Source organism: Zeugodacus cucurbitae, chromosome 6 (genome assembly GCF_028554725.1).
Source record: "Zeugodacus cucurbitae isolate PBARC_wt_2022May chromosome 6, idZeuCucr1.2, whole genome shotgun sequence".
In the NCBI taxonomy this organism is placed as follows: domain Eukaryota; kingdom Metazoa; phylum Arthropoda; class Insecta; order Diptera; family Tephritidae; genus Zeugodacus; species Zeugodacus cucurbitae.
Genome location: NC_071671.1, coordinates 13,638,522 through 13,659,508, shown reverse-complemented (window position 1 = coordinate 13,659,508; position 20,987 = coordinate 13,638,522). Strand labels below are relative to the sequence as shown.

General features: G+C 31.1%; 1 protein-coding gene across 2 annotated transcripts in view; it reads left to right on the top strand.

Annotated features, from left to right (window-relative positions):
- Nucleotides 1-600: 600 nt before the first annotated feature.
- Nucleotides 601-20,987, top strand: part of LOC105215106 (putative fatty acyl-CoA reductase CG8303) — a 35,039-nt gene continuing 14,652 nt past the window's right edge. Inside the window, exons 1-2 of one of the 2 annotated variants that reach the window (XM_011188874.3) lie at nucleotides 613-708; nucleotides 1,559-1,703. The gene's annotated coding sequence lies outside the window, so the exon portion shown is untranslated. Of the gene's footprint in view, nucleotides 709-1,558; nucleotides 1,704-20,987 lie in introns of both variants that reach the window. The other variant, XM_054233672.1, reaches the window with a different exon arrangement.

Sequence of the window (20,987 nt, the reverse complement as noted above, 5' to 3'; positions counted from 1 at the left end):
TGTAATATGAAAAATCATTACTGCTGTTAACATGGCTAGATTTACTAGATTCAATGATTTACCGCTGCGCCTATGGCATAACTGTTAGCATTAAATGACAATGCTGTTAGTCACACCTACAGCAGTTTTGGCTTTAACCCGTTCGTGATCGAGGAAGCGCTATTGAAAACCGGCGCTTCTTTAGCTAACAGACTAACAGCCTGACGGGTTGTAGGATTATTGGTTGGTTGTTTTGTTGTTTGATTTCAATTTCGACTTCGACTTCGGCAAAATGTTAAACGCACTGCTGAGACACGCTGTTCAGCTGCACAGCTCAGCTAATTTTTCAAATACTCATGCCGCCACTTCTTGAAGCTTTTTCGCTGTCGCTATGTATTTTGCATTTATTTATTTTTTTCACAATTTATTTTCGTTTTTTTTTCTTCTGATTATTGCTTTCCATTACTTGCTTTGCTGCGCTGTTTTCGGCATGTTATTTATTCTGCTATGGTGCTATGGATAGTGCCTCTGCTAGTGTTGTTGCTGGTGTTTTTGCTTTTCTGCTAGCTGTTAGCTGCTTGCGCGTTTGTGACTTCAGTTTCGCCGATTTGAGTTTTTACTGAAACATTTCTTATAGCGATCAGTCACAATTTAGCGTGCGGTGGTTAAGGCTGCTCTTCAAAGCGCAAGCGAACGAGAATCGTGAAAAATCTATTGAATATTGAATTGGTAAATTGGGAAAAACCATAAGCAAATATTAATGCCTTAAAGGAAGTGTTTTAGAAGTAAATAAAATAAATCGGTTGTAATATCACTTAAGTAAAACGCAAGTGTTTTGAACGTGTGTCATCGCATTTTTTCGTGTGATTTGGCCTAAAAGCGCAGTGTATTGCCAAACTATTTGACGTTGAGCGGCGCATGAGAGCAAAGCTATCGAATCAATACACATTTGTTAAATAATATTGCCATTTTTTCCGTTTATGCCAAAAGTAAAGCGTAAAAATTTTCGAAACGTGTACGAGACTTTGATAAAAATCATGTGAAAGGAACAATAAATATTTTTTTTAATTCTAACTGCATAATATTACATTTAATTAAGCACAAGTTGACAAATTGAACGTTTTTGCGGCGGTCTTTAGTACTCAGGGGAATTTTGTTTGCTAGATTTTATAAAATCAGCATTTTACACAGCAAGAAATTATTTTTGAAAAATTTAAAAATTAAAATTAAAAAAAAAAAATTGAAAAAAAATTATTAATTAATTAAAATTATTAATAACATAAATATTAAACAATTTTAAATATTTTTAAGCAACATATTTATGTAATTCTTTAAATTGTTTTTTTTTTTTATTTAAATTTTTTTTTAATATATCACATAAAAAATATAAGTCTTAAAATCTTGCCAAAATCTCAAAAAGTTGTCACATTTAATGCATTTATTAAATTATAAAATGCAGCTAATCGAAATTTAACAAATTATAATCAAAATAGCTCATAACATAAAAGCGGAAATATCTGCAAATACTTCTGTGTGCACTAAATTCAACTAAACGCGGTTTTGTTATTGTATTTTTTAGCATTTTTTTTTTGCTGCCGTTGCAACGTGAAAACGTGCCACTAAAATAAAATCGTAAAACAAACCAAATTGAAAAATCAAAGAAAACTTGGAAAAACAATTCGCTCCATATCATATACTCTCCGTTTGTCAACGAGCGCTGCTTGGTGAGTTTTTCCAATATTTTATGTTTAACTATTAAGTGATTAACCCGTTAGTGCGCAACAAAGTTATAAAATATTGAATTTAGGAGATAATATGAATGGATGTGATTAAGTTCGAAAAAAATTACAAAAAATTAAAGTACAGTTTTCAATAGACCCAGGGAAAAATTTTTTTTTCAAACTCAAAAAAATTGTCACAGCTTTTATGAATTTTGCCAAATTTTATTTTTAAAAATTTATTTTTTTTATAAATATTTTGTTTTTTTCAAAATCTTTTTTTGTTATTTTTTGTAGAATGGATTTCTACAGTGTTTTTTGATTTTTTGGCAATAGAAAATAATCAATTTATCGCTAGAAATCCTTAAGTCTATACACTATTTGTTATATAAGAAAGAACATTTTTTGTAAAATTTTCGTTTAATTAATTTTTTTAAATTTTTTTATCACTTCTGCTGAATGTTAATGAAACAGATTGCATATAAAAAAAACGTTAATACAAAAAAAAAACATTTTTATTAAATTTAAATAAATAAAATTCTGTTAATATAATACAAAAAAAAAATCAAATTTTATTAGAATTACCAAACAAGATATAACAAGATATAAGAGTTTTTTAAAATGAGTAATCCACAGAAATTAAAACAAAAAACATTTTTAATATTTTTGTTAACTCGGAAAAAAATAAACAAAATATATTTATTTATTTAAAAAATTTGCGTTAACTTGAAATAAGTCAAAAACCAAAAATAAAATTATAAAAAAAATAATTAAATGCAAAATAATAATTTTATACTATTTATAATAAAATTAAAATTATAAAAAAATAATAAAATAAAAAATAATAATTTTATACTATTTATAATTATTTTTTTATAAAAAGCTAAATCAAGTATAAAAATAAAATTATAAAAAAAATAATATTTTTTTATTTTCAAAAAAGAAATGTAAGCTAAATGAAGTATAAAAAATAAATATTTAAAATTAATAAACTGAAAGAAGTCAAGAAGTACAAATAATAACTTTGTTTAATCTAGAATATGAATTGAAAAAAAATTAATATATAAAAAATTAAAATAACTAAAAAATAAACCAGGGAAAAGTCAAAAATATTTTTTTTATATTTATACCTTTTTGCTATCTTTATACCTGTCCAGCAAGGAAGTAATATCGCTTATCGCTAATGCAGCGCCCAAATGGGTTAAAAATGAGATTTTTCTTTTCAATGCAGCTTTTTATCACAGCCACTATTTTGCAGCGCTTTTCCTCTTCGCAGCTGCTTTAACATTGTACTCGCGGGTTTATGCATGCTCATGCTCATTTTGATTTTGTTGGGAAATTCGCTGTTGCTCATTTGGGCTTTTCGCCGCATCGGCTGTTTTTCCAGCCAACCGAGTTAATAAGCGACATTGCTTAGCTTTTTTCTGCCACTTATTAATTCTTTTGTTGTTGCTTATGCTGCTATTGTATTTGTGCTGACTTCTTGGAAGTTATTTTGTTTGTTTGTTATTTACTCAGTTTTTGCTGTTATTATTGTTTTCCACCGCTTTTGTGGAACACTCTTTGGCTGAGTTTTCAATTTACCAAGTTTTTTTGGGCGTCTTATTTGCTTACGTTGTCGCATGACTTGTATGTTTGTATGTGTGTTGTTTATTTTTGTTATAGTCGTTTTTTGGCTTTTGTCAATGTTGTCAAAATCACTTACATTTTCATGCTGCAGTTTTGAAGGTTTATTTACAGTTCATTTATTACACATTACACACACACACATTTATACATATTTACCAGCATTTTGTTGCTCGCGCCAGCCACTCTAGTTAGCGTAGAATTTCGTGAACGCTTACAAGTTCTTTATTAACTGCATTTACACTTCAAGATCGTTTCTAATAAACTAGTTAAACAATTTTCGGCTAGTGATATGCCGCTTAGAACAAGTTGAGGCTATACATATATTTATATATTTATATTATTTTTGATTGGATTATGTAACCAGCGCTGCATACTAGTAGAACGTGCTAGTTGCACAATATTGGTAATATCTTTATATTTGGTTTCTATTAGTTTGAGAACAACATTCTAATTTCTTGTATTTCCGCTAAATTTTATGCAGCTGTGTTTTAATTTTCTTTATATATATTTTAATCCCCTTGTGTGCTTGCCGAAGTATTGTACTCAAGTTCAAAGCGGTGTATTAAATATTTTGGAAATAAAAATTGTTTTTCTAGCGCAAGCCATTCTCTCGACGTTTGAGTTCAAACACCTCGAGTAAACCTGTGATTTCAAACAAAACTGTGCCGAGATAAGAATAATTACTTAGGTTAGGTTAGGTTATAGCGTTCTTATACAGGAGCTAATTGATCAATTAACCGGCCTCTGATCGATCAAAACGTTTATTAAGATCGATTTACCATACAAAATAAAATCTACATTTATTTTTTATTGAATTTTAATCGACTTGAAAATCAAATGCAACTCTGCGACAAAGACGTACGATATACGTTCTTTGTCTGCGATTGGCTGAATTTTTTGATAAAAAAAGCCACGGTAGATGTCGTTCAATAAGCCACACATAGACCAGTTATGGTCCTTTGCGATACCGGATGGAGTGCCGTCACGAAGTCCATTAGGAGTAATCATCCTTTGGAATGTCTTGACGCTAATTGTAAAAGGCTTCACTATCGATACCTCTTCCTGATTATCATACTGTGAGACCGAAAAACGTTGGAGACGTTGTCTTGACAGTGCAGGTCAAGCGAGGTCAATCGAGTAACAGTACCAATTTTGCGTATTTCTGGTCTACTGTTTTACACATGGCCTAAGCGGTTTTGCACCCCGCTATATTTTTCCAACGCGTTATGATCTTCCTTGTCATGTTACTGTCCAGATCATCGTAAAGATAATGCATATATTTGCCCTTTCATTTCCGGATGCCAGTTGTACATCACTCTTGGCAATCTCGTCCACAACTTCATTGCCCCCAATGCCTTTGTGGCCTGGCACCCAGTGGGGGTGTAGGCACTTGTTTCTGGCGACACTTTCTACTCCCATCTTGGTATCCAAAACACTTTTTGCCGAAATGGGAACCGAGGTTGTTGCATTGATTTCTACTTGACTGTCTAAGTAAATATTGGATTTGTACTGAGGGCTAGCTCTGCGGCTTTCCCAATAGCAAACACCTCCGCTTGAAATATACTGCAGTGGTTCGGTTGCTTGAAAGGCCTCAATAACTTGTTGTGGCCTGGCACCCAGTAGGGGTGTAGCCACTTGTTGCTGGCAACACTCTCTAATCCCACCTTGGTATCCAAAACACTTTTGATCGGAATGCAAAGCGAGGTTGCATTGATTGCAGCTTGACTGTCTATTGACTTTACATTGAGGGCTAGCTCTGCGGCTTTCCCAATAACTTGAAATATACTGCAGTGGTTCGGTTGTTTGAAAGGCTGCCTTACACCTAACTATTTTGTTTAAACAAAGGACTATTCTAAAAGTCTCTTTCACTCTCTTTTCTCTCTCAAACTTTTACATTAAGAATGAATAGTAAGAACATTTGAAGAGCACAGATTCAGTTTGTAACCTACTTAATTCTAAGTCAACCCAACAAGCATTTCTAACATTTCTTATATTTGCGTTAATTTCGATTTAAATTTTCATTAGATCAACTGTAGAATCTCACTGAAGAACAATAAATGCCGCTTCCACCAACTCTGCTGACTAGTTTCTTTAACTGATTATACCTAACCTAAACATCGCTTAATTCGTTCGTCGTGAATACTTACTTTACAGGTGAAGGTCTCCAAAGATGAACATTGAATACATAAAAATGGTGTATTCATATTGCATATACAGTATTTTATATCAATAAATAACAGATATCTGCAGTTCATACTATGGCGGACTTAACCAACAAAGCAAGACATAAACCGGATGTGTTGGTAAATAAATTTTAATCAGTTAAGTTCTCTCATAGTATGTTTGTGATATTAATTTAACATTCTTATAAAATTTATTAAATCAGCATCTCGAATTGCCAGCCACGCTTCTAAAGCGCAGCTTTGATTTCATACTTCCGAATTCTCGACAACTCAACAATTTCGCGCATAGCTAATTTTCGAAACTTATCTTGAGTCACAAAAAACGATCAAATGGCCCAGAAAAGAAACCCACAAAAAAAAAAACTAAAAACAAAAGAAACTTTTTTTGCCAAATTCAAGTCTGCATTTAAAACTTCAACTCAGCAAGTTCAGCAACAACTCGTCGCCTTCCACAGCGCAGACGCACATTAATGAAAAGTTTCTGTTAATTGTCAATATGTTTTCAAAGCTAAGCTTTTATCGCAAAGTATTTTGAAATTCCCCCGAAAAAATCGTAAGCAACGAAATGAGTTGAAACACACACCAAAAATATGTACAAAAACCACATGCAAATTATTGTTTTTTTTTGTTTAATTTTATTTTTGTTCGGTTCACGTAAAACAAATTGTGAAGGCATTGGCACAGCCACAAACAACTGAAGCTGAAGCTTAGAAATAAATGAAAAAAAAATTTAAATAAGAATGAAAAAAAATAAAAAAAAATAAACAATTTATATAAACTGAAGCTGCGCTGTAGCTAAAAAGCTGTTTTGAATATCAATAAGTTATAGCGCATGTGAATCGTACGATGTCGATACACTCATACAATATATATAGAAATATATATATATATTTCAAGCAAGCTATAGTATATTTGTCATATGCCAAAATGGAGGTATTGTGCCAAAACAAAACCGATATTTACATACATACAGTATACATACTAAACACACTAAATATTCTCAGCTGTTTATGTCCGTATAACTAGCTAGTGGCATGCGCTCAATCACACTTCGTCTTTGTCTACGCCATTTGAGAAGGAAGTCGTTTCCGAAGGCACTTTGATCGCTCGTACGCTTATGCGCTTCCTTTTCTCACCTTCAACGGTGATTAGTTTCTGTCAGAAAAGGTTTTTCGAATTAGCATTTAATTTAGTTATGCGAAGATTCTAACTTGGCATACCAAATGCCTTAGCCGCATGGCTGAGACAAATGTTAATACTTGACTGGCGGCGCAATTATAATCTGTTTTATATTTCCAACTAATTTGCTTGCGTTTTGTTTTCATATGTTTTCATGAAATATTTTAGTTTGATTATAAATTAATTAAAATTTATAAAATTTGTATTTGTGATATTTGTCATATATTTTCTTTTTGTGGATCTGCTTCATACTCATTTTTTTCGTTTTAGAAATATTTGAAAGTATAATTCGAACTAATTATAAAATATTGAATTAATATTGAAATACCATTATTAATATTACCATATACTATTATCAATATTCGTATGAATAAGCTCTAAAATACGTGTAAACCCCTAAAGAGTTTAAATGGAACTGAAAATATTTTATATATAAGAAAGTTAATAGAATATTAAGAATATATTGCCAATTTTATGAGTTGAGTATAAATACGGGCCCATTCCGGATTCGTAGACTAAGCTCTCATTAGACATTCTGTACTCTCACACTATTTCAATTCGGAAGTTTGAGGTTAATCTATCTCACAACCAAACTAACAGCCTTTTCACACATGAGCTAATTGATCAATTAACCGGCCTCTGCTCGATTAAAACGCTGATTAAGATCAATGAATCATACAAAATAAAAATCTTCATTATTGCCTTTTCACACATGAGCTAATTGATTAATTAACCGGCCTCTGCTCGATTAAAACGCTGATTAAGATCGATTTATCATACAAAATAAAAATCTTCATTATAGCCTTTTCACACGGAAGCTAATTGATCAATTAACTGGCCTCTGCTCGATTAAAACGCTGATTAAGATCGATTTACCATACAAAATAAAAATCTACATTACAGTCTTTTCACACGGGAGCTAATTGATCAATTAACCGGCCTCTGCTCGATTAAACGCAGATTAAGTTCGATTTACCATACAAAATAAAAATCTTCATTATAGCCTTTTCACACGGAAGCTAATTGATCAATAAATTGCTGCTGCTCAATTAACACACTGATTAAGATCGATTTACCATACAAAAATAAAAATCTATATTAATTTTTGATTGAATTTTAATCAACTTGAAAATTAAATGCAACTCTGCGACAAAGACCGTATTTGTAATTATATATACGTTCTTTGTCTGCGATTGAGTATATTTTTTATAAAATAGCATTAATACTACTCGACGGTAGATGTCACTGCTGGAAATAAATAAATAAATAGCAATCAACTGATGAAACTCACCAATACCAACTATGAAGAGCAAAACAAAAATGTACAACATCGGTTATCGAGTAGCCGCCAGTGTGAAGGGCAAAAAAGATTTCTCCATCAAAATTTTAATTGATCATTTAATTTGCCTGTGTGAAAGGCTATAATGCCAACATCCAAACTATTATTTGCTCTTGAGATTAAGCATCATCGTCTACTGACAGTTAGAAAGAAAAGCAGTCCTTGAAAATATCGAATGTCAAAGCCTTCGCTCCTTCAAATATTCAATAAAATCGAAGTAATTTGACCGCAAGTAATTTTATACAATTGTATATATTTCTAGGTGAAATTTGCTTAATGAATTTTATTTTGCATTTTTAAAACCCAATCTACGTGTAAATCATACATTTCACTAATTTGCTTTAGACCTTAGACCTTAGGCATATAATTTGATATTGAACAAGTGTCTTCAGCGTACTTGTACTACATTTTTATATTCAAATGGCACTACAATTGAATTCATAGTATCCAGAAATTTACATGAGACATACATATGTAAATGGTGACGCTATTGTTGGAACGTATTCCTTGTACAATACTGAATATCCAATATATTTAAAATGTTATGAATTATAATCGTTTGTGTTCGTTTTGTTTATTCATTCATTCGTACTGATTACTCATCAATTGGTATACAAGAATTATTATTGAAAAGCATAAAATTAAAAAAAGGGATATTATAATACATTCTGATGAGATTTACAGAGAGCGACATCTGTTAGGTCGATAGGGAAACATTGAAAAATTTTGGTCGATTGGTTAAGTTTTTTAGAAATACTTTGGAAAACTGATTTGAGACTTGAATAACATTATATCCAAATACCGTAACGTTTGTCATCAAAAAGAAGTTATTTGGATTGGCCGCGCAGATCTTCACATCGGGTTATCCCTGACAACATTTTGTTATTTGAAAAATCACAAAGTGTACGTCTACGCATTGTAGGAACATTGTTTGACTTGAATTCGTAACAAGATTATCACTATACTACGTGAAGTTATCAAAAAAGATATTTTATATTTTAATATATTTAAATTTGCCTTTCGAGATGAGGCCCAGAATGTGATAGTCACATATTTACCCCAGACTATTTCCATGACCACCAAATACAAACACAAGTACTCAGTTTGTAATTAGTGTAATTAAGTCAATGAAACTTTTCTCACTACTAATTCACTCACATTTCTCCAGCTTCACTCGCTTGGCTTACAAACAGCGAATTTGAAAAAAATTTCAATGCAAAAATTTCTGCGCAAATTCAATTCGAGACACCAGAGTTTGCTGAGACACAGCGAAGAGTGCCAGTCATAAGCCGAACTTTAGACATCGTGTCTATCACATTGGACATTGTACTTGCAGTACTTGCATTTACAACCGTTAATTGTGTCAAATGTAAACAAATAAATCAAATGTCTGTGTATGAACTAAACAAATATTTGCAATGAGGAAATGCATTTAGCGAAAATGATTTGTGCGCATATTTGCATAACTAATTAGTGTGAAGACCACAGAGCTGCTATCACATTTAAGTCATCTCTTACGTACTTGTCCACTTACATAGTTAACGTATAGTCGTAGAAAGTATATAAGTACATATGTGTGAGTGTACTTCTTGAGTGATTTGTGAAATGAAAAAATAAAAACGAAACATTTGACAGTAAAACTATTTGCTGTTCGTCGCTTGACGTTAACAGTTAACTGTATACTTAAAATGCTATTTTATTTATTTGATGAATAACGGTATCTATGTATCATTACTTTTTAATATTTTTTTTCTTCTTTTTTTCGAAATATCGACGATTTTTTTCTTTGTCGCAAGTCCAGTAATAAGTAATTATTCCAAAGTGCGATTTATTTTACGAAATCTCTAATCTTTGTTAACTTTTTTTAGTATTCTGTAGTGGACAGATCGGTAAAGACTTCCCTACCACCATTTTCTACAAATGTTTGTAGTAAGATTCTACTTGAGATGTGTTTTCAAAACTTATTAAAATTTTCGTTCTTCAGTGCTTATGCAGACTGAAGACTTGCCAAACAAATATCGAAGCAATGTGTAATCAAGACAAGTGTTTCACTGACATTTATTTATTCTTCTATACGAGTTCAGGGTCTAGATGTAGTCTTTGTTTCCTTCTTGGTAAAGCGAACTTCAGTAGAAACTATGATATGCTTCATGAATATTGAAATAGTTCTTAATTTTTTGGTAGTGGAGATTTTTATAGAAACCTACTTTGTCAACGCTGTCGACATTAGATCCTCAATAGAATGCCTCCGTAAAACACGTTTTTCCTACAATGTATATTTTCAAAATAAAATATTGTATTTTTGAAACACAAATTGTTTAAAAAAAAGACAGTTACAATAGCAGCTTGTAATGAAAGTCTTGTTTGCGTCTTGAGTTATGATAGCCCATCTACTACTTTCTTGGCAACTGAATTTTTAATGTACTGTTCCTAAAAAAGGTTGGCTGCCTTTTAAGTTATTTGATGGGTTACAACTACATAGGTTATAAAAGAACGCTCCAATCATCTTCGAATAAGATTGTAATAAACACAGGTGAAACGTATTTTAATTGACAAAACAGCAGTCAACTATACTCAAAAAGTGGGTGATGATTTATTGACTAAAATACAATAGAAATATTGCAGTAAAGTTAAATTCATCATACTTATTATTACATTAATTCATAAATTGTCTAATGAAGAGTGTCTGGTATCATTACACGTTATTAGCTGAAGCAATTAATTGTAAAATATTGAATGCGATTATTTAAATAAATATTTGTTGTATAAATAATAAAATTAATTATCATGAAGGTTAGAGAATATATAAAATCAGTACGAATAATTTTAGAATATAATGGTTGTAAATTTGTCTTTTACATTGACAAATAAATACTTAATTGGCCAATTAGTTAATTTCTTCATTATATTACAAAATAGTAATTAAATTATAAAATAATCTAATGAGAAATATGTTTGGACATGACAGTAGGGTTTTAACTAAGGTTCAGCTGTGGACAAAATCGAAGTGTTCTTATTAATATGCCAAAAAATAGTATATTTGGGGTCAAATCTTAATTATTGACTATATTATTGAAAATTTTCTTGAGATTTTTTTCATTTTCATTTTGTTTAACTTTAAAGAGATTTATTGGTCCTGAGCTGTTTGTGATTATTACCTGACAATTGAACCAATTATTATCTTTTAAGAAATGAATGGATGAGTAACATAAATTAATTAATTTTTGAACTAATCTCATTGAAAATCTTCAACTCATAAGCATGAGAGCACTAGTAGCATATCTCAAGAGTAATTACTATAATACTCTTGGGGCTGACTTTTACGCAAAAACATTCTTACAAAACTATTCAAACAAATTAAACAATTACCAATACTCCACCAATTAATTATTACAAAATTTTGAAAACCTCGGTCAGTAAGCAATTATGCATATTTCTTTAATTAAATTTCCACATATCTAGCAACAAAAATTTAGTCACAACCTGACGGTATTCGTTTTGCTGTGGTTATTTAGAAAAGCTGCGCCGGTAAATGCACAGAAATAAATAAAATAAAATGTGGAAAGCCAAGTTAAATTAAAATAAGGTGTGCATAATATGCGAAGATAATAAGAAATTAAAAATTAATAAGATAAGTAAAATATAATCCATATTAATATTATAAATGCGAAAGTAACTCTGTCTGTCTGTTACTCTTTCACGCCTAAACGGCTGAACGGAATTTGATGAAATTTGGTATGGTGATAGATGATAACCTAGAAATGGTCATAGGCTATAAATAATCACGCCATCGTTCTTAGGGGGTAGGCAGTGGGCAGATAACTAAATTGAGTTAGTGATTTTTTGCTGGGAGTTTTGCTCTATCATGCCTAAACGGCTGAATGGATTTTGATGAAATTTAGTTAGGAGATAGATAGTACTTAGTTACATTTTTATTATTAGGTAGTTAAGGTAGCTGTTAGATGTAGGTATTTCCTTAACCAATCATTCATATGTATCTCTATGTTTACTCAGATACGTATTATTCTTTATTTTTGCAGTCGCTTACATTTGTTAATTCTCAATTCATGTGCATGTTCATATGTATGCAGCATATTGTTTATGATATAAAATATATGTATATAAATAATAATATTTTGAAGGTTGTCATTGTTGCTTTGTTAAAATATTTTTGTCATTGTTCAATTGTATAAGGTTGTGTCGATAGCCCAAAATAATTTGTAACAAGTAAGGAAAGGCTAAGTTTGGGTCCAACCGAACATTTTATACTCCCGGAATTTATTGATGTCATTTTATTAAAATAACACACAATACTGACCCATATATTCATAAAGAAGAATAACGAAAATCATCATATATTGTATATGAGGACCGTGGTAATTCCTGAACCGATTTCACTCATTTTCACCATCAAAGCATAACGGGAATTGGGGCAACTTGGCAACCTGTTAGTAGGCACACAAACTATACATTCGGCATTGAAATTACTCCGAAATTGCAAATCAACGAAACACCAGTTTGCAAAATCGCCAAAAATAGCGCTATAGCGAAAATTTTCCAGATATGCAAGTTGATAATTTGGGAAGTACAGCGCATAAAAAATCGCTTATTTATACATACAAGTGTTTTTGCAACAAGATCAAACTGCGAGTGTAGAAGCAGTTGCTAGATATTGGAATTGGTAAGATCACAGTTAACACCTCGTTGGATTAATAACATTTCAAACAGATTTCTGTCTCTTTCCGGACATAAAACAACAATATAATACCCATAATTGGCTGAGTGAACGACCTATATTGGTCGCAAAAAACAAAGATGTCGTCGATGTTAATGCGACAATTTAGAATTTCGCTACAGGAGAGCTGACACAGATACAAATTAGGATAACGTAGCCAACAATCCCAAAGGATTTTTATAATCATTGGAGTTGCCTGGATGCCATGTTACCACTTAATTTTACATTTAAAAGTAGCATCAGTTGTCATCATGCTGTATAACATAAATCAACCTCGACTTTGTAATGAACTTTGTATAGTCATCGAAGCCAAGATTGATTGTATATCTTAGCCACAAAACGTGTGGCCGGGTCTGCTAGTAAACAATAATTGCAAAAAATGAACAACCAGACAAAAGCACTGTGAACTAGAATAACACGTAATTAGAGTATATATACTCGTAAGTAAAAAGGTTAAAAAAGGTTAATGTGTATGTTGGTATATATGTAGCATAAAACGTAAAATACATGACGGTGTAATAAATCATGTTATCTTAAGCAAATTGAAATTGTGCAGGGCATTTCTTGCACTCAGTACATAAACTATGTATATCACTTTGCATACCTTTATTGAACCTGTCGAGTGATTGTTCTTCACTTTATTCTTAAAGAGAATTAGAATGAGAATAGAATGTTTTGTAGACTTGGGATAGCGATTTTTAAGCATTTATTGGAAATAAAATTATAAAAACTAAAAAAATTTTATAATATTTGAAATTCCAAATGAAAAATCTCTAAATTTAGGTGTAAACGAAAACACTCGTTTACACCCCTCTCAAATTTCTATTAAGCTTTACATAAAATTAATGAATTATGAGGTTATAATGAGTGGTACAAATAAACGAATTATAGTACATATTAAGAATAAAAATTGATTTATTGACGTTGCCACCCGATTTGTTATATATTAATTATATTATCAGTGAACAATTCAAAATACTTTTCATAAGCTTATGCCTATAGGAATAATATAATAATTTAAAATTTAATTTAAATATTTTTTATGAGTTCTTATGAGTATTTCGTTCAACGACTTAGCTATAATTGAAAATCTAGCTTCACAAACTATATAATATATAATTATGCATAAGGGTAAATATGTATATGTCTATGTAAATATGCGCATATTAGCGTTGTTTATTAATGCAAATATGTATGTAAGCACGTATATAGATCTATTTGAAAATCCACGCACATATTAGTAGGTCGTCAATAAAACCGAGTACATATTAAGCATGTCTATTAGTATGTCGACAAATATTAATTGAGTTGTTGAGGGTAAATTAAAAAACTAGAAAAAATATTTAATTGACGGATTTGTAAACGCAAGTTCGATATTTGTAAAATATTATGGTAATGATATTTATTTTATTTTATTTTATTTTATTTTGTTTTATTTTATTTTATTTTATTTTATTTTATTTTATTTTATTTTATTTTATTTTATTTTATTTTATTTTATTTTATTTTATTTTATTTTATTTTATTTTATTTTATTTTATTTTATTTTATTTTATTTTATTTTATTTTATTTTATTTTATTTTATTTTATTTTATTTTATTTTATTTTATTTTATTTTATTTTATTTTATTTTATTTTATTTTATTTTATTTTATTTTATTTTATTTTATTTTATTTTATTTTATTTTATTTTATTTTATTTTATTTTATTTTATTTTATTTTATTTTATTTTATTTTATTTTACTTTTATGTACTTGGCAATCTGATTGTTGTGCAATTCAATATTTACGCCTTGCGAAACTGCCAATTTGCTAACAACATATTATTTACCCTTAGTCGCAAGCTGATGAAGCTAATGAATGCTAATCCAAATTTTTGCTTCATTAAAATCAAATTTTGCATACAAAATTATGCAAATTTTAGCCAATGTAAAAGAAATCTTGGACTTAGCAACACACACATACTAATGTAAATGTTAGTAATAAAATAATGAAATATATCCACATATTTATAGCAAAAATAACTAACCTACGATGCCAAAAAACCACGTTCAAATGGGAAAACAAGACCAATTAAATAAATTATATAATGGTTTCCAAATTTAAAAAAATATACACTAAGCCTATGCGAACCACCATACCATATGTGGAGATGTAAAATCTTGCCATGAAAAATATGCTAACATCAACTGTTTTATGTCTGCGTATTCGATTGGACGCATGACATTAACCCAATTAGTGCAAAATTAATTGATTATTCGCGCAACTGAATGTGTCACAGTCAAGGCTGGCGAAAGAATTGGCTGCGAAAACAACAAAAGCGAAAATAAAACGCATTATTAAAATTTGAAATTTCAAATCCAAAATTTCAAATACAACTCATATACATTTAGTATATACATATCTACATTTACATATGCTAAATTGGTGGCAAAAATTTCGTTAACCTGAGTGTAGCTGAAACTCGTCGCGCGCTTTTGAAGGTAAACGAACATCACTTTTATTTTGGAATTTCTCAATGTAAAATTTGACACAAAAAATCTGCAAAGTTAGCAACTGGATTTTGTTAATTGTAGCTTTGCGGTGTGTGTGTTGTTGTTGTGTTTGTTGTTTTAACTGTTGCTTACTGCCGCTTTGTTGGAGAGCATCGTATGCAGGTTTGTATGTTGATAAATACAGTTCTTTGTAAACTTTCGGTTTTGATACTGAAGGCCATGTCGTATAAGAAAATTGGCACGAAATTAAAAGCTCATAAAAGTTCAAAAAAAGTACAAAACAAAACAAAATAATCGGTAAATAATAACAGCAAAATAATTGGTTAATGGTGCTAAATCAAAAAATTTTAAGTGCTTCCCACCACGCACTTCATTCTTGAAAGAAAACCTAAATGTATATATCTTGTGAAATATTACTTTTAAATATAAGAGTAAAATGTATGGGTAAAGCTGGATAGACAAGTGAAGTATCCATTGATAAGGATGTAGTCCGGATACTATGAAAATCTGATTGAAACTTGAAGTTATTTATTTAGGAGATAATGTGGGAATAGACTTGCAAATAAAAATGGTATCCCAACCTCCTTTTCTTTTTTTCTTCTTTTTACAAATATAGTATGTAAGGCCGGTCAGATCAGGTTAAACCCTTCAACGTTACACCACATATTCGATCCAAAATTAAAAATTGAAGCTGGATGTAACAGTATTCGACAACATGAGGTGCTGTCGACTCTCCACCTCTCATATTTCAACCAATATTCTAGAAAATATCGTTATGTTTTCTTAATGTTGCACAGAACGTCCCATATCAATAGATTAGTCACTTACCTCATCTTGGAAAAAAATTCGGTTAAATTGTGTTAAAGCGATCATAAAACTGTTATACAGGACTACCACTCCTGGTTTTTGGTTCTTCTCATCAAAAAACAGACAAAGTTTTCAAGGGTTTCCAAAGCTATAGGAAGTTGCACTTAATAGCACTATCTATATAGAAACGATCGAGCTATTATAAAGCTAAGATGTGACAATACTAGTACATAAAGACTGTAAAGGGAGATCAAATCTGAGCGAGAAAGTAAAGAGATCAGCCAAAATTTTTTAGTTAAGAAAAGTGAGAAATATTATCCCAAAATATGACCCGAAACCTTACATAAATACATGACATACATATACCATCGAGTGCCATGGGCTTATTTCGTTGATGATCTTACATTTAAAATCTGACTTTACACTTTTTGAAATTGAAATCGAAATTATAAACTTGTATTGTATTCACTTTCTTATTTTATTTCATTTGCACTGAGTATCTTGTTTCACGATTTTGACAAACCGTTTGTCATGTTGGATTAAATAAAGGGTGATTTTTTAAGAGCTTGATAAAATTTGCAAAATCTCATCGGTTCTTTATTTGAAACGTTAGATTGGTTCATGACATTTACTTTTTGAAGATAATTTCATTTAAATGTTGACCGCGGCTGCGTCTTAGGTGGTCCATTCGGAAAGTCCAATTTTGGGCAACTTTTTCGAGCATTTCGGCCGGAATAGCCCGAATTTCTTCGGAAATGTTGTCTTCCAAAGCTGGAATAGTTGCTGGCTTATTTCTGTAGACTTTAGACTTGACGTAGCCCCACAAAAAATAGTCTAAAGGCGTTAAATCGCATGATCTTGGTGGCCAACTTACGGGTCCATTTCTTGAGATGAATTGTTCTCCGAAGTTTTCCCTCAAAATGGCCATAGAATCGCGAGCTGTGTGGCATGTAGCGCCATCTTGTTGAAACCACATGTCAACCAAGTTCAGTTCTTCCATTTTTGGCAACAAAAAGTTTGTTAGCATCGAACGATAGCGATCGCCATTCACCGTAACGTTGCGTCCAACAGCATCTTTGAAAAAATACGGTCCAATGATTCCACCAGCGTACAAACCACACCAAACAGTGCATTTTTCGGGATGCATGGGCAGTTCTTGAACGGCTTCTGGTTGCTCTTCACCCCAAATGCGGCAATTTTGCTTATTTACGTAGCCATTCAACCAGAAATGAGCCTCATCGATGAACAAAATTTGTCGATAAAAAAGCGGATTTCACATTTCGAACCGAACACTGATTTTGGTAATAAAATTCAATGATTTGCAAGCGTTGCTCGTTAGTAAGTCTATTCATGATGAAATGTCAAAGCATACTGAGCATCTTTCTCTTTGACACCATGTCTGAAATCCCACGTGATCTGTCAAATACTAATGCATGAAAATCCTAACCTCAAAAAAATCACCCGTTAGTTATTTGCAAGCGCATTTCAAATCCATCATTCATATAAAACAATGGCTATCAATTTTCTCACTTGACCCAGTTTGAAATGAGCTTTTGTTGTTGTACTTTTTTTCGCTTATTCGACACAATTATGCAACAAAACTTCTGCTTATTGGTTTTGACCATTTTTGGTAGGCAAAAATTTTGCAACTTTCTGCTTGTTGTTTTTGCGTATTTTTGCATTCAAGTATGGCATTTGTTTGTCGCTTCCAGGTTCACTTAATAAATATAGGAAACGTATCTTACGTAGAAAAGCATAACGGCACTTGAAAACAGTGGGCGAAATTTTTGATGTGCATATTTGAAATGTGGTTGAAATAGAAATATTTGTGTGATAAATTTGTGAAATTTTTGTTCGCATTTCTTAGCCAATTAATTGGTAATAAAATGTCTTTTTGCATATTTGTTGGCAATATTTTTCTGACGTTGCATAGATTTTATAAGATTAATGAAAGCATATGTACGACTGTATGAGTTTATAGGATACCCGAATTGCGTATTATTAGAGTTCAATGTAATCTCAAAAACCACTTTTTTTTGCGAGGAGTGAATATGTCTATGTATGAAGTCTTAGTAGTCGATCGTTGTTGTTGTTATTGTTGCAATATTGCCAGTTCTTTGACGTTTTGACTCTTAAAAATACTTTTCTTAACGTTTTCTTCTAACTTTTTGCTCTACTCATAATAACGAAAATCATCATATATAGTATTAGGTCTACAACTTTGCTTCCGCCGTTTTTCAATAGATGTCTCCAGGGTCAAGCACTGGTCGATTAAATCGATTAAATCGTTTTATATCGATCTTGGACATTTGTGTCAACATTAACCCAACAAAATATTTGTAGAGATCTGTTTGCATCCCAAACTTATTCTCAACTGAAAATGTCACTTTTTGAGCCGAATTCTCGACATTTGCGGGAAATTTTGCTTTTCTTTTTTAATTCCAAGTAAAGTCCGGTTGAGGCTCATCGACATTTGTAACCGTTTTTATACAAAAAAAAACTAAGATTTACAAAAAACGGATGAAGCAAAGTTGTAGAACTAATATATGAGAGCTGAGGTAAGTCCTGAACCGATTTCACTCATTTTCACCATCAAGGTACACTATATCCATGCTAAGGTATTTCAGATATCAGAAAGGTCATAAAGCCTATAATTAGGTACATGGGAGTTAGAGGAAGTTACGACCCTGTTTTAACCATTTTTGGTACAAAGACACACTATTAGAAGAAAAAAATTCCCTCTGAATTAAATTAAAATATCTGAGAGATTTACCGAAATTTTCGATGAAAAATTATCCTTAGGCACTGAGTTCTTCATATTCGATATCCGGGGCATTAAAAATATAGTGCGATTTCGACAATTTTTCCACAAGTGATGCCACACATCAAATACAGTATTTGTGTAAAGTTTTATTCTGCTTTCTTCATTGGTTCCTTATGTATATATTATAAAGTGAGCGAATCAGTTGGAATTCAGAATTGAGTTATATGGGAAGTAGGAGTGGTTGTGAACCGATTTCACCCATATTTATAAAAAAAGAGAGATGTTCATATGTATTGCCAAGCCTTAAAATAAATTCGAAAGCACTTAGTATTCAAAAAATCCCCTTCTGGCTTTAGTTTCTTGTTCTCTTTAATAACTCTGCATTAATATAAACCGCAACACATCAAATTCTATGCTTTTGCTTAATCGTGCACAGATGCCTCATCACCATGAGCTGGCTGAATGCGTCAACTATTTTTGCTATAAAATATAAATCACAAAAAAAACTACTTTCCGTTTATAAAACCATAAATCGTGAGTGAGTATGACACTGCAGCTTTGTATTTTTGCAAAATTTCAACAATGAAATAAATTTTAATTATTTTTAATTTTAATTTGTTTATTGTAATTGCGAAATGAAGAGCAGTTTAATTATAAAAAGTATTTTTATATATTAATCTTATTCAATTTTTTGTTAGCATTGTATGTTTATATAAAATACTTTTTCTGTATTATTTTATATTTTTGTATTTATTATGCAAACCAACCACATCATTTCGATTCTCCAAGCGCACCTCAAAATCACAGATTTTTTATCTTTTTTAATGAATTTCTTGTGCGACTTTAATTTTTTTGTCGCTCACTTTGAACGCTCGTATGCGCTCATGAACTTCAACTTGAAAACAGCCATCAAATTGTCTAGTCACCGTGATGAGAATAAATATATTTAAAACTGTAAATGAGCGAGCGAAGGTTAGCGTGTGATTAATGCAGAAGAAATCTACATAACCGATCTGCTGTAGATGCATACTTATTATGTGTTTGTATATACATATTTGTATATATTTAAATTCCTTATAAAATATTATTCACCATAAATGTTATTTCGACAAAAAAAAATTGAAGCAAATTACCACATATGCAGTATATAATACGAGGGCTGCTATATATGTATATGTATTTCTGGCCTAATAATGAAAATAGGAATATATATCAACGAGAATGGTTTTATTGTTTTTCAAAATATTCTCCATCAAGATTTATACACTTTTGCAGGCGCTCAAACCAACCTTTGAGCCTTTTTTGAGCGATTGTCAAATTGTGCGGGATCCAACGAGAACAAACCTTTTTTACGGCCAGGTGTTCATGCAATATCGAATGTATGCTGGTGGGAGAAATGCATAGGCATGCCTCTATCTGAAGGTATGTTACATGACGGTCTTGCATTATCAGTTCACATAGGGCATCGATGTTTTCTGGCACAACGGCTGCTTTTGGACGACCTTCACGGAATTCGTCTTTGAGCAAGCGTCGGCCACGATTGAATTCTTTGTACCAGTTTTTCACAGTGCTATAGGATGGTGCTTCATAGCTATACAAAGATTTTAGTTCATCGGTGCACTCTTGTCGTGATAATCCACGTCGAAAGTTGTGAAAAATGATCGCACGAAAATGTTCACGAGTTAATTCCATTTTTTGGCCGAGATGAATTTTTTAATCCCCTGTAAATAAAACAATTCACGATTAAATGACAAAACGTTCTGAGTGATGTTATGCTAAAAAATGTCAAACTTTCCAATGGAAATGTCAGATTGCACCTGGCAACACTTAGTGTTGCCTAGGCCAGAAATATATATAGCAGCCCTCGTATGAGTGTTTAAAAATAAAAATATAGAAAATATATTTTTGAATATTATTTTGCCTTTATTAATTTAAACTAAAAGACACCTGCACAAAAATATTTATACAAAAATATACTTTTTGTTATGTAAACAAATTTTGTTTAATTTTTCTTTTTAATTTTCATGTAAATTTATAATTTTTTCCATCATTTTTTATCTTATTATCAAGATTTTTAATTATTTTTTTTATTAATTTTTTATATAGCGACTCCTTTAAATTGTCTTCTACTACCGCGTGACCTTAAAAACATAAGCAA